Source organism: Pristiophorus japonicus, chromosome 15 (genome assembly GCF_044704955.1).
Source record: "Pristiophorus japonicus isolate sPriJap1 chromosome 15, sPriJap1.hap1, whole genome shotgun sequence".
Taxonomy (NCBI): domain Eukaryota; kingdom Metazoa; phylum Chordata; class Chondrichthyes; family Pristiophoridae; genus Pristiophorus; species Pristiophorus japonicus.
Genome location: NC_091991.1, coordinates 60544882 through 60551757, shown reverse-complemented (window position 1 = coordinate 60551757; position 6876 = coordinate 60544882). Strand labels below are relative to the sequence as shown.

Below are 6876 nucleotides of genomic sequence, written 5' to 3'. Positions count from 1 at the left end.
GTACTCAAACAACCCCTTGTGTGTCGTGATGGTGGTCAGCTTCTTCGACTCACTCGCCAGCTCCTGGGTCATGTAAGCTGAGGTCAGGTCCAATTTTGAAAAAAGTTTGCCACCGGATAGCGTCGCAAAGAGGTCCTCCGCTCTCGGTAGCGGGTACTGGTCTTGGAGTGACACCCGATTGATGGTGGCCTTGTAATCGCCACATATCCTGACCGACCCATCCGCCTTGAGCACCGGCACAATCGGGCTCGCCCAGTCACTGAATTCGACTGGCGAGATGATGCCTTCCCTCAACAGGCGGTCCAATTCACCTTCTATCTTTTCCCGCATCACGTACGGCACCGCTCTGGCCTTGTGGTGTACTGGTCTGGCGTCCGGGTTTATGTGAATCACTACCTTGGCCCCCATGAAAGTGCCAATGCCGGGTTGAAATAATGAGTCAAATTTGTCCAGGACCTGTGGGCATGATACTCGCTCCACAGAGGAAATTGCATTGACATCGCCCCATTTCCAGTTCATGACAGCAAGCCAACTCCTCCCCAGTAGTGCGGGACCGTCCCCTGGGACAATCCAGAGTGGCAACCTGTTCTCCGAATCTTTGTGGGTCATGACTACCGTGGCACTGCCTAGCACTGGAATGATCTGCTTTGTGTAAGTCCGTAGCTGTGCGTCAATCGGCGATAATTTTGGCCTCCTGGCCTTGGATGCCCACAACTTTTCGAACTGTTTGGCACCCGTGTCTAACTCCATTGATACTGGGATGCCATTGAGGAGCACTTTCATCATTATCGGTGGCATCCTGGTGTATGAACTGTATACATGCTCCACATGAACTCGCTGAACTTCAGCTTCCAGCGATTTCCCCCAGTGTCCATTTCTGCAATTTCTGCAGGTATTTTGCTCACCTCTGCAAACTCCGGCTGAATGTACGCCTCCAGCATGAGTTGCGGTTTGAAACAAAAGGTCCCTTGCCAGTCGATCGTCCCTGACTGCCCCTGTTATTGTCCTTGAGTGCACCATTAACAGGTGTCGATGGCCCCATTACTGGCCGCATTGTCCCTTGCAATGGCGTGAATTGCTGTTCAGCTTGCCATTGTCTCTGTCGAACTCCCCCTCTGGGTTCGACTACATGTTGGGGCATGCCTGACTGCCCTTGTCTGCCTGGAGAACTGTGTGCTGCTTTAACAATGTTGAATCTCTGTCCCAACCATTCCTAAACACAGTACCTCTCGTCTGTTCTGCTAGTGGCCATGCTCGCGTGGTTTAAATCCCAGTTTCTTGTCGCCATTGATACGTCCTTACTACACAGTATAAATGCACACGAGACCCATGCTTGAGAGAAGGTCAGTCTGTGACCTGTCCTTTATTCCTTAGCACTCAAGTGATGAAGATGGGTGAAGCTTCCCTTTTTATACCTGAAGGTCCAGGTTAGGAGTGTCTCCCACCTAGTGGTCAGTGTTCTCACGGTGTACAACTTAGGTCAGTTTATACATAGATTACAATGACAGTTGAATACATGACAAATGCGTATCCATTAACACCACTTTGGTGCTGCAGGGGCAGTCATAGAGCCCATCAATGTCGATTCAAGCACTATGTATGCAATGACTATGGAACAATGGGGCACCTCAAGCGAATGTGCAAATGACCTCTGACTCACCACGTGGCAGAGTCAGCAGAGGACAACTGATCCAGTGTGGATCACGCTGAATGAGCAGGAGAGGCAACTCAACCTGAGGATGAAGACGAAGTGTATGGGGTACACACCTTCACCACCAAAAGCCCTCCAATAATGTTAAAATTTAAACTTAATGGCATTCCAGTCTCCATGGAATTGGACACGGGGGCGAGTCAATCAATCATGAGCCAGAAGGCTTTTGAGAAACTGTGGGGTAACAAGGCACAGAGGCCAAAACTGAGCCCGATTCACACAACGCTGTGCACTTACACCAAAGAACTCATACCTGTTATCGACAGTGCGGCAGTGAAAGTATCGTATGACGGAATGGTGCATGATTTACCACTATGGATTGTACCAGGCAATGGCCCAACGCTGTTAGGCAGAAACTGGCTAGGAAAGATCCGATGGAACTGGGACGACATCAAAGCATTGTCTTCGGTGGATGACGCCTTGTGTGCCCAGGTGCTAAACAAATTCCCGGCGTTATTTGAGCCAAACATCGGCAACTTCACAGGCGCCAAAGTGCAGATCCATCTTGTTCTTGGGGAACGGCCCGTTCATCACAAGGCCCGAGCAGTCCCATATATGATGTGAGAGAAAGTCGAGATCGAGCTGGACAGACTTCAACGAGAGGGAATCATATCGTCAGTCGAGTTCAATGAGTGGGTCAGTCCAATCGTGCTGGTGCTAAAGAGCGATAGGACGGTCAGAATCTGTGCGGATTACAAGGTAACGATCAACTGAGTCTCATTACAGGACCAGTACCCACTACCTAAAGCAGAGGACTTATTCACACGCTATCTGGGGGAAGATCTAACCTCTGCTGACATGACACAGGAGCTGGCTGAACCGTCAAAGAAATTGATGTGCATCAACACGCACAAAGGACTGTTCGTGAACCACAGATGCATCTTTGGGATTCGCTTGGCTGCGGCCATCTTCCAGAGGAACATGGAGAGTCAGCTGAAATCAGTTCTATGCACCGTGGTGTTCCAAGACGACATCTTGATCACTGGTCGCAACACTACCTAACACTTGCACAACATGGAAGAGGTTTGAAAGTGACCGGACAGAGTGGGATTCAGGCTGAAACGCTCCAAGTGTGTTTTCCAGAGGCCGAATTTCTGGGGAGAAAGATTGCGGCAGACGGCATCAGACCCACGGACTCCAAGACGGAGGCCATCAAGAATGTACCCAGACCACAGAATGTGATGGAGCTGCATTCATTCCTGGGACTCCTCAACTATTTTGGTAACTTTCTACCGGGGTTGAGCACTTTGCTGGAACCCTTGCATTTATTGCTACGCAAGGGTGATGACTGGGTTTGGGGTAAATCTCAAGAGACATCCTTTAATAACGCCAGAAACATGCTGTGCTCCAACAAGTTAATTGTATTGTATGACCCATGTAAACGTTTATTACTAGCTTGTGATGCGTCATCATATGGGGTCGGTTGTGTGTTACAGCAAGCAAGTGTGTTAGGCAAACTCCAACCGGTTGTACAAGTGTCCAGAAGTTTATCCAAGGCTGAAAGAGCCTACAGTATGGTTGAGAAAGAAGTGTTAGCGTGTGCATACGGGGTTAAGAAAATGCACCAAAACTATTTGGTCTCCGGTTCAAGCTCAAAACCGATCACAAACCGCTTTCTTCACTGCTCTCAGAAAGCAAAGGTATCAACACCAATGCTTCGTCCCACATCCAAAGATGTGTGCTAACATTGTCTGCGTATGACTATGTAATCCACCACAGACCAGGCACCGAGAACTGCGCTGATGCCCTCAGTCGGCACCATTGCCCACCACTGGGGTGGAAATGGCGAAACCCGCAGACTTGCTTCTGGTAATGGATGCTTTTGAGAGTGTCATGTATCTTACATTATTATATATAACTGTATCCTAACATGCTATACATGACCGTAATAAGATATGACCTGTAACCACCAGCATACCTTACCACCAGGGGTGCACTTGCAAGAGACAGGTATATAAGGACAGGTCTCAGGCAAGTGCAGCATTCCAGAGCTGTGAAATAAAGGTGCAGGTCCAGAGTGACCTTGACTTCACTACATGCCTCGTGTGAATCTGTACTGAGAGGACAGGACTTTACAGAGAGCAAGGGGTCACCCGTCACGGCTCGCCAGATCAGGAGCTGGACTAGCCAAGACCCTGTGCTATCACTAGTTAAAAAGCTGCATCCTTAATGGGAGCTGGTCGGCGGTTCCTGGGAAAATGCAAGATGAAATTAAGCTGTTCCACTGACGTAAGGATGAATTGTCCATCCAATTGGATTGTCTCCTATGGGGGAAATCGCGTGGTTTTGCCAAAAAAAGGCAGGGAAACGTTTATATGCGACCTACGCAGTGCCCACCCAGGCATAGTCATGATGAAGGCTATCACAGGTTGCACGTTTAGTGGCCCAGCATTGACTCCGAATTGGAATCATGCAACACTTGCTCACAGTTGAGCAACGCACTCAGGGAGGCCCTACTGAGCCTGTGGTCATGGCCCTCCAAACCGTGATCCAGGGACCACGTAGATTTTGCTGGCCCTTTTCTAGGAAAGATGTTTCTAGTAGCAGTGGACACTTACTCTAAATGAATTGAATGTATAATAATGTCGTCATGTACGTCCACTGCCACCATTGAAAGCCTCAGGGCCATGTCCTTGTTAGTGACAATGGACCGTGTTTCACCAGCTCAGAATTCAATGAGTTCATGACCCGCAATGCCATTAAGCATGTCAGATCTGCCCCATTTAAGCCTGCATCCAATGGTCAGGCGGAATGGGCAGTTCAAACCATCAAGCAGAGCTTGAAAAGCGTAACGGACGGCTCCTTGCAGACCTGGTTATCTTGGGTCCTGCTCAGCTACCGGATGCGCCCCCACTCGCTCACCAGGGTCCCCCCTGCAGAATTGTTAATGAAGAGAGCACTCAAAACCAGGCTCTCCTTAGTCCACCCAGATCTCAATGATCACGTAGAAACCCGGCGGCACCGGCATAACGTGTACCACGATCGTGCGGCTGTATCGCGTGACATTGAGGTTAAGGATCCTGTGTTTGTTCTCAATTACGGTCATGGTCCCAAATGGATTGCCGGCACTGTTTTAGCCAAGGAAGGGATTAGAGTGTTTGTTGTTAAACTGTTGAATGGGCAAACGTGCAGAAAGCACTTGGATCAGACCAAACTGCGATTCACTGACAACCAAGAACAGTTTGAAGAAGACTTTACCATCTATGATCCACCAACACACAGCCAACCAGCAATCGACCTCGCTGTCAACCACGAGGATGAACCCACCAAGCTCGACAGTCCAATCAGACCAGCCGTGCTGCCGTGCAGCAATGATCCGACCAACTCACCCATGCCAGGACTTCAAATCAGGCGATCGACCCGGGAACGCAGAGTACCAGATTGCCTCAACCTGTAAATAACTTGTACATAAGACTTTTAGGGGGGAGTGATGTTATGTATGCAAACCTTACCAGTGTGTAAGCCTTGCCACCAGGGGCACACCTGTGGGAGACCTAAGAGTCACCTGCACACCCTGAGCAATCAGGTATAAAAGGCAATCCATCATGCTGCTTTCCCCACTTTGGAGTTACATTAAAGAGACCAAGGTCACAATGGTTTGTGCTTACAACAGTCTTGTGGAGTTATTCTGAACATAATAACAAGGAGGGATGACAGAGGAGAAGGTTCCATTTTCAATGTCAGATAGCATGGGGGTCAGGAAAGGAAGTTGTGTGGTCAGCAGTTTAGTAGGAATGGGGTTAAGTGAGCAGGGAGTGGGTTTTGTGAATAAGAGCTCAGAGATTGCATGAGGGTAGATGAGTGAAACTAATGATGCCACAGGTTCAGGATGAAGGCAGAGGAGAATCTTGGGGAAGGCAGAGGAATATTATGAATGTTTACTATTTATATTCCAAAACCCGTGTAACTACTTGTTTTCACACCTCAAGCCTGTTCTTGAGTTGTCAACTTTTTTGGGGCTTCTTTGGATCTGTTGGCAACTTTGACTAGTTTTCTGGATTGGTGCTCTTCCCATCTTCCTTTTAAGTAAACACAATGCTATGTGTTTTGTGAAACAAAAATTAAGAATCCACTGGCTGTGTTGTTAATAGGAGAAACCATTACAATGTTTACTAACACATCTGGAACTTCAGCTCCCAGAAAGCTCACACAGCCAACACGACTTCCTCTCCCTCCAGCCGCTCGCCGGAAGTGATGTAGCTCGTGGCGCCAACGGCGCATTCCGATTGGTCACGAGCTGCTCAGGAGATGTCTGACGCTGAGGAGCAACCTAGTCAAACCAAAAAAGATAAGGATACAGAACAGTGACGGGTTGTGGTTGTTTCTTCTGTTTTAAAGGAAGTGGAACATAAAGATAATTAGCTGCCTCCATATCGGACAGGTAATGTTAACAGCCAATTGTGTTAGTAATTACGAGTAGCCGGCGTAACCGCATTGACGCTTCCATCTGGTAGATGAGATTAGTACGAAACGGGAACGAGAGGGATTCATTGTTGCCGAGGTCAAACGGTCTGAGATAGCTAACGGGCACGGGGGCAGCGCGTGCGAGTGAGCACACCAACTGACGGGCGGGGAGGAAGAGCGAGAGAACCAACTGACAAGGGAAGCTCGAGCGAGAAATCGTGTGTTGGTTGTTGCTGGTGACCGGGGGGGAAGAGAAGGGAGGGAGGGTGGTGGTATGTGGGAGAGGTGTTGTGGGGTGTGTGTGTGGGGGAACAACAGAACGGGGACACTGGTAAACTAGGAATGTCAAACAACAGATGTCCCATGTGCATCTGCAACGTTGCCACATGGGTACATGCAGAGACACTAATTCTTGGTCGTTAAATTTGAGACTTTGAGAATCTGACGATGGGGAGCGAGACCAAGCAAAAAGAAAATAAATACATGTTATAAATAGAAGCTATGGGGTGGCACAGATGCAGAAGTTAGTGACATATTTAAGGTTTGTGTGTTGCAGTGGCTTTAAAATGAAAGTGTCATTATTGTCCTGGCCAATATTTATCCCTTAATCAACATAACAAAAACAGATTATCTGGTCATTATCATATTACTGTTTCTAAGAGTTTGCTGTGCGCAAGTTGGCTGCTGTGTTTCCCATATTACAACAATGACTGACCAAAAAAAAGTACTTCAGTGTCTGTAAAGTGCTTTGAGATGTCTGG

The 6876-nt window shown here is 48.3% G+C and overlaps 1 protein-coding gene across 1 annotated transcript in view; it reads left to right on the top strand.

The window, feature by feature from the left end:
* The first annotated feature begins 5931 nt into the window (after positions 1–5931).
* The window catches only part of LOC139280803 (adiponectin receptor protein 2), a 128253-nt gene continuing 127308 nt past the window's right edge, over positions 5932–6876 (top strand). Inside the window, exon 1 of the mRNA XM_070900513.1 lies at positions 5932–6092. The gene's annotated coding sequence lies outside the window, so the exon portion shown is untranslated. The remainder of the gene's footprint in view (positions 6093–6876) is intronic.